The 7,138-nt window shown below is 47.4% G+C and overlaps 1 non-coding gene across 1 annotated transcript; it reads left to right on the forward strand.

The window, feature by feature from the left end:
- The first annotated feature begins 297 nt into the window (after positions 1-297).
- On the forward strand, positions 298-423 carry LOC142858043 (U6atac minor spliceosomal RNA). Its single transcript, XR_012911937.1, has one exon. It is a non-coding gene; the product is annotated as a U6atac minor spliceosomal RNA (small nuclear RNA).
- Positions 424-7,138: the final 6,715 nt, after the last annotated feature.

Genomic DNA, 7,138 nt, shown 5'->3' on the forward strand with positions numbered 1-7,138 from the left:
AGCCTCAATTTCTTGATCCGTAATGTGAGGAATCTTAACACTTCCTTCCTTCCGGTGTTGCTGTGAGGACTGGAATAGTGAATGGGTCCAGTAACCAGTGGCCACCATTACTCACTCCAGCAATTAAGCTTCCAGAGTATAATTAAGGGACAACCAAACCCAAACCTCTGTCTTCCCCCAGCGCGGGTACTGTAGGTCATGGGACCTTCAAACTGCTCACAAGACTCCCTGGAGAGAATGGTTCTGAGCAGAGACTGGAAGAAGGGCCAGGAAAACCTGGGAAAGAAGAGAGAAGCCGTGTTGTATGAAAGGAGAGAAGGTTAGCACTCCCCTTGACAAGGATGGAAGAGGCCCTTGGGCCTCACAACACGCATACGGTTAAGGCATTGCCACCTACTTCGTGGCATCTAACCACTGTTTTTTTTTGGGGGCTGGAGAGATGGCTCAGAGGTTAAGAGGATTGCCTCCTCTTCCAAAGGTCCTGAGTTCAATTCCCAGCAACCACATGGTGGCTCACAACCATCTGTAATGGGGTCTGGTGCCCTCTTCTGGCCTGCAGCATACACACAGACAGAATATTGTATACATAATAAATAAATAAATATTAAAAAAAAAAAAGAAGAGAGAAGCCTTTTGAGGAGGTAGAGTTTAATGTGTAAGGGCCTCGGGCAAGAACAAGCCTGTTGTGCTGGGGCTGAAGGTCTGCCTTGGTGAGGCTGAAGGGCTGTCTCACAGGGAAGTGCCCGTTGAGCAAGTTCCAACTGGATCCCAAGACAATGCATATTCTCCATCTTGGTTTTGAAGGATGGGAAAACGTGAGAGAAAGAAAGAAAGAAAGAAAGAAAGAAAGAAAGAAAGAAAGAAAGAAGAAAAAAGAAAAAAAGAAAGAAAAAAAGAAAGAGAGTCGTTTATATTACAATGTGTTTATTATTTTTTCTTAACTGGTTTACTCTTTTTTCTTAAATTTATTCTTCAAGAAACTCTCTAGTCCGGTAGTGGTGGTGCACACCTTTAATCCCAGCACCCGAGGGAAGCAAAAGCAGGCCAGCCTGGTCTACAGAGAGAATTCCAAGACAGTCAGGACAACAAGGAGAAACCCTAGCTTGAAAAAACAAAAAACAAAACAAAAAAGAAAGAAAGAAAGGAAGGAAGGAAGGAAGGAAGGAAGAGAAAAGATAGCACCAAACCAGACCTTCCGTTTCAGATTCATCTTTTTACTCAAGAGCTGGGGAAGATGGCTTAGCAGTTAGAGGAGTTTAGTTCTCAGCACCCACACCACACTGCCTGTATCCCCAGGTCCAAGGGAATCAGGACCCCACACCCGCGCTCACGTTCGCACACCCCTTATCCTTACAGCTAGAGAGGAGGATGAGCGTTTCCGTTTGAGGGGAAACAGGTCGGAGATAGGAGGGTCGGATTGTCCACCTGATGGGCAGGAGGATCAGCCCACTGAAGTGTGGGTGTGGGGAAGGCGAAGGACCCTTTCTGCAAACCCTCCCAGGCTCGTTCCCAAGGGCGGGGGGACAGGCTTGTGGAGGTGGTGGTGATAGAAAAGACTGCTATAAACTGCTATAAGTCTTGAAATAGGCATAGACCAAGGGCCCTCTCGCTCTGCAGGGCAAAGCCAGCTTGGCTCCTGGTTGTAAACTGTGAAGAGAGTGGAACTGGGATCTGCTTTACAGGATCCCAGATCCTGCGCAGAAAAGAGGAACCAACGCAAAAAAGGGAGCGATGCAGCCGGCTATCTATCTAGCAGAAGGCAGGAAACTGTTCACAGGCCTAGTGGCACTTCAGCGAGGATCACACGGGGGTCACACATCCTGCCCAAGCTTTTAATTATGTCCAACTTTTCCCTTCCCATCAGTTCCCTGCCAGAGCCACCAACCTGGGGATCCTGTGCCAAGACGGTGTCATTCTGAGCCTTATCTCGGTTGCTAGAAACGCGGGAGAAAGTGGGGTCCCCGGGCGGTTGCCGACCTCGGGTCCCGCTCCAGCAGCGTGCAGGCTTCCGGATGGCTCCGAGGAGCCCCAGGGCGCGGAGTGGCAGCCGGCTGCGGGCCTGCCTTCCAAGCCCGCCAGCCTGTGGTCCCCGGCAGATGTCAGTCTGGGAACAGGAAGCAAGCCTGTTTGGGTTTCTAAAAATAAATAAATAATAACCACAAGCACAAAAACGATCTTTTATCCCCAAAAAATTTTTTAAAAAAATGCTTTAATGACGCGGCATTTAGCACATTGGGGGTTTGCGTTGTTTTCAATTATGCGCAATTCTGAAAGGAGAGTACAGACCCTGAGCCTGAATGGGGAATTGTGGGACTGCGGGTCTCGGACTGTTTTAAACATTCGCTTTGCTTCTTTAAGGAGAGGACTGTAAAACAGAAATAATGATATGTTATTGTAGCACTGCGGAGTAACGCTAACATTGCCGTTGAAACCTAGAATTTGAAATAAAGATGGAAATACTTATTTGTGCATACTTTTTGTTTTAGAAAAATGATTCAGAAAGAGGCAAAAGGCCTCCTTGAGAGTGCACGCCCCTGGCTAAGGCTTCCGTGATCCAAGAAGCCAGTTCCCAGATCCTGGCCAGGTCCCTGAGGACAAGGGAACACCAGCTCTCAGCCCTGCAAGGGTCTAGCGCTCTTGTGGTCTGCTCAATGCCGCCAGGATGTTCTCTCCTTCTCTTTCTTGTTTCCTAAAAAAAGGGAGAAGACATAGAGGAAACTCGGTGGATCAAGACAGCAGGAAATAGATCTTAGGAAGACACACTTAGTTTGGTATGGGACCTGGATGCTTGGAGTTCTCTCGCCTTTGCTTTAAAAAAAAGTAGCCTTTAAAAAGAAAATGTAACCAATAACAAGAGACTGGGGAGATGGTTCAACAGTCAGGAATGCCTCCTGCTCTTCCTGACCTGAGTTCTGGTCCCAACACCCACATGGGGTGACTCACAACCACCTGTAGCTCCAGTTACACACACACACACTCAAACACACACAATTTAAAATAATGAAAATAAACCTTAAAAAATCTCATCAAAAGTAATTTATGCTTGAGTTAAAAAAGAAAGTGGATATATAATCGAAACGTGTTTTCATTAGGCAGTAATGTGTAGGAGGTAGGCTAGAACGAGGCTGGGTGAGCTAGGCAGAGAGAGGAGCAGATCCCAGGGTTTCTCTCCAGCTGGCAGGGTGCTGAGAATGTCGCTCAGTGAAGAGGGCCAACATGGCATGCACAGAGCCCTGGTGCCATCCCCAGGACCTCAGAAAACAGAGCCAACAGACCAGCTGTGCTGCAGTGTTGGGTCCCCCCACCCCCATGCTCCTCAGAACTATGTATTTTCAAAAAGAGCCTAAAAGTTAAGGCGCCTCTGCTGTCTTGGTTGTAGGAGGGGCTTTAGGTGCTTCAGGGAACAGAGACTGAATAACAAGTAGCGACAGGTGGCAGGCACACCAGGCCTGGTTCCCATCCGGACTTTCTCTTCCCCTTCTGGGAGGGAGAGGGTTAAGACCCCAAGTTTCCCTCTGGTTAGCTAAATCAAACATCACAGCTTACCATATTGGGAGTGAATGGCCTCCGGAAATGTTCTTTAAAGGCACAATCACCCAGCCAGGCCTGACACTGCTGCTGTGTGACCCATTTCCTGAATATGGCGCTGCCCAGAAGCCAAGTTCTTTTCCAAGGTTTAGCCACATGCTAAACTCCTAAACTACCCAACAGCTTTACCATGGAGCGTCCTTGCAGAAGAACAATCTTTTCTCAAAAGCACAGGCTGACAGCCCAGCTCCACAGCCTCCATGAAACCTAGCAGGGTAAGTCCTTACCCCATTATGGATTGACCACAAGGCTCCCCCATTCCGTCTGAGTTCCCTGAAGTGACACGATTCAAACATGCGTCATTGTCCCCAGCACGCACAACAATAATGTTTGAAGAGTGGATGGGTTGGAAGTGTGGGGAAAGGATTTATTCCGGACATTGTCACGGTCCTGTCTAGTGGGCACGGTCACTCCCACTTTAATAAACGACAAAACTGCGGGTCAGAGAAGTTCCGCCACCTGACACAGCCAGGAAGGGACAGCGTCAGAAGTGGAATCCATGTCTGTCTGGCTCTCCAGCCCACCTGCTGATCACTGAGTTATTTTTCCCATACAGAGTCTCACCATGTAGCACACACTGACCAGGAATTTGCTATCTAGCCCACGATCGTCCCAAACTCATGGTCCTCCTGCCTCAGCCTCCTTAGTGCCAGCATTACAGGCGTGCGCCACCATGCCCAACTGGTTTGAGTGTCTCCTCCAAAACTAATGTTGAAATGCAGTTGAGGTAGCAGCTCCGCCCTCATAGATGGTAGCCAACTGTTAGCCCATCTTGCCTCTTGCTCTTCTGGATCATTAGAACAAGCCGGCCCTCAACAGATGCTGGTATCTTGAACTTCATCTTTCCAGTCCCCAGAACTGTAGTCAATGTATTTCTGCTCATGATACATTGTCCAGTCTCAGGAATTCTGCTGTAGCAGCACACGTGGTCTAAGAACACACATTTTAAACTTTACCTGGTGGGGCCAGGGATGTCTCTGGCCGTCGCCGACATGTACACTGGGAACTACTGGTAGGGTGTGAGGCCCCCTAGTCTTGAGGACAGCCCAGCACCTGCCAAGGAGACTGGGATGCATTCCTGACAGTCATCCACACCTTCTGTCTCCACTTTTTAGTTGGAAAACTTTGAAGGCAGGGAAGTTCATAGCACAATGAATATCTAAAATGCTTATGCCTCCTATTCTTGTTGCGGATGCTCCTTCCGTTTCTTCAGCCAATAGCTGCTGAGACACCAGCCCATTGGGGCATGGTCTCTCTCTTTAAAAAAGCGGCCACTTCCCTCCGCTAGCTCTCTGGCTTCCAGCTCCGCTTCTGGAGACTAGGCTCCCTTTCTGATTGTGCAGAGGGCTGTTGTCTGGGACGGTGATCTGTAAGTTTTTCCCCCTTAAATAAATAACCATTCTATTAAGCATAATTCCAAACTGGTGTGGGATTGTTTGTGACTTATGCCTTCATATTCTGAATCACAGTTTAGATTCTTTTTTCCCCAATTTACAAGCACCAACTTCTTGGGATTTGTATTTTTGGGGTTCCTAATACTTTTGTCTTGTTTTGAGTCAGGGCCTCTCTATATAGCCCTGGCTGTCCTGGAACTCACTCTGTAGACCAGGTTAGCCTTGAACTCACAGAGGTCCATCTGCCTCTGCCTCTCAGGTTCTGGGATTAAAGGTGTGTGCCACCATGCCTGGTGGTTCCTAACTCTTAACTCCTAAATTCTTTTTTTTTCTTTTTTTCTTTTTGGCTCCCCGTCGGGGAATTGAACCCCAGTCTCCCGCGTGACAGGCGGGGATACTCACTAAATTCTTTTTTTAAGAAAGGGATTCTCTTCCCTAGCCACCAAACCCCTGCCACACCCAATGAGTTCCACACTGCATTCATAGTTTGATTAGGTGATCCGTGTTCAAATTATTTGATGATTGTATGTAGTGTGCCTTTTGACATAGGTTTCCATGGCTTCCCATCATAATGAGAAATTTGGTATTTTTCTTTCTTGTTGTTTGTTTGTTTTGTTTTGTTTTTGAGACAGGTAGCCTTGGTCTGGAGCTTGCTATATAGACCAGGCTGGCCTTGAACTCAAGAGATCTGCTTGCCTCTGTTTCCCAGTGCTGGGATCAAAGGTTTGTGCCACCAGCAGCTGGCCAGAATTTAATCTTCCATAGCTTAGAACAGCTGGATTTCTTTCCCAGTATGCTGACAATTTTAGAGTCCAAAGTAGCCATCTTACAGAATGTCCATATTCTACATATCCCTGTCCCTTTCTTCCTCTCAGTCCTGACAATACTACAGGATGATGGTGTATATTTTCTAGTTCCACTCTATCAGGAGGCACATAATGCCAGTCTATTCCGCGGTGGGGGATGCCTTCAACGGCCCTGATAGTGGAACCTACACCCTTTGTATCCTTCTTCCTTGAGTGTGAGCTGGACTTAGCAACTTTCTTCCCAAGATTAGAATAACTCAAAAGTTATCCAATGTTCATAGATGCTCTGCTCATTATAGCTAGCAAGTGGAATCAGGCTAGATGTCCACCAGCTGATGAATGGATAAGGAAAAAGTGGCACATATACACAACTGAGTTTTATTTGGTTGTAAATAATAATGAAATGGATGGAACCAGGGAAAATTTATAGCGAATGAGGAACTCCAGGCCCAGAAAGAAAAACACTGTGTTCTCTCTTATTTGAAGAGCCTTGCTTCACAGTCCTAGATCTGTGTGTTTGGTTGGAGTACCTGTAGAGTCTAGGAAGCTAGAAAGGGCCACGGTTAGAAGATAAGAACCTATTGGTAGGCCGGGCAGTGGTGTGCACACACCTTTAATCTCAGCACTCGGGAGGCAAAGACAGAGGCAGGTGGATCTCTTTGAGTGCGAGGCCAGCTTGGTCTACAGAGCGAGTTCGAGGACAGTCTCCAAAGCTACAGAGAAACCCTGTCTCCAAACAAACAAACAAACAAACAAATAAATAAATCTGTTTGCTAAAGATAACCATGGTTGCAGGACATAGAAAAAAATTAAACTGGAACCGAGCTGGAAGCTTCCTCTCCGCTGGCTAGGTAGGGTGGTCACGCCACTCCTGCCTAGGAGGAGAGTATTGTAGCCCTCGGGGTTCATGGCTGGTAAGATTACTGATGACTTTTCTCCCCCAGCAGCCCGCAGAGCACTTCATGGCTAGCCTGCAGCCAGGAGGATTCCAGCTCAGTTCCAGCTGGATGCTTTCCTCCTCTTCATTATTGCTGTCCTTGTTCTGGTTTGTGATACTGAGGGTAGAACCTGGATCTATGGTGTGCTCGGCAGATGCTCTATCGCTAACCGGCACTTCCCTACCTATGTTACTTTACCTTTTGATGCTCTGATTGCCCCCAAGGTTGGTTAGTGGAGGTTCCTTCAACCAGATGACTGTAGGTGTCTTTACTTTTCCACCTGCACCAGAGCTGTGACCAGCCATTTCTCCAAAGTTTCTTTTAGTGGGGGGCTTTCAGAAGTTTGTTCACTCGCACTTGGAAGGTATAGCTTACAGACTCTATAGTGCACAGAGAAACGAAATGTATTTGT

This window comes from Microtus pennsylvanicus, chromosome 9, assembly GCF_037038515.1.
Source record: "Microtus pennsylvanicus isolate mMicPen1 chromosome 9, mMicPen1.hap1, whole genome shotgun sequence".
NCBI classification, from domain to species: Eukaryota; Metazoa; Chordata; class Mammalia; order Rodentia; family Cricetidae; genus Microtus; species Microtus pennsylvanicus.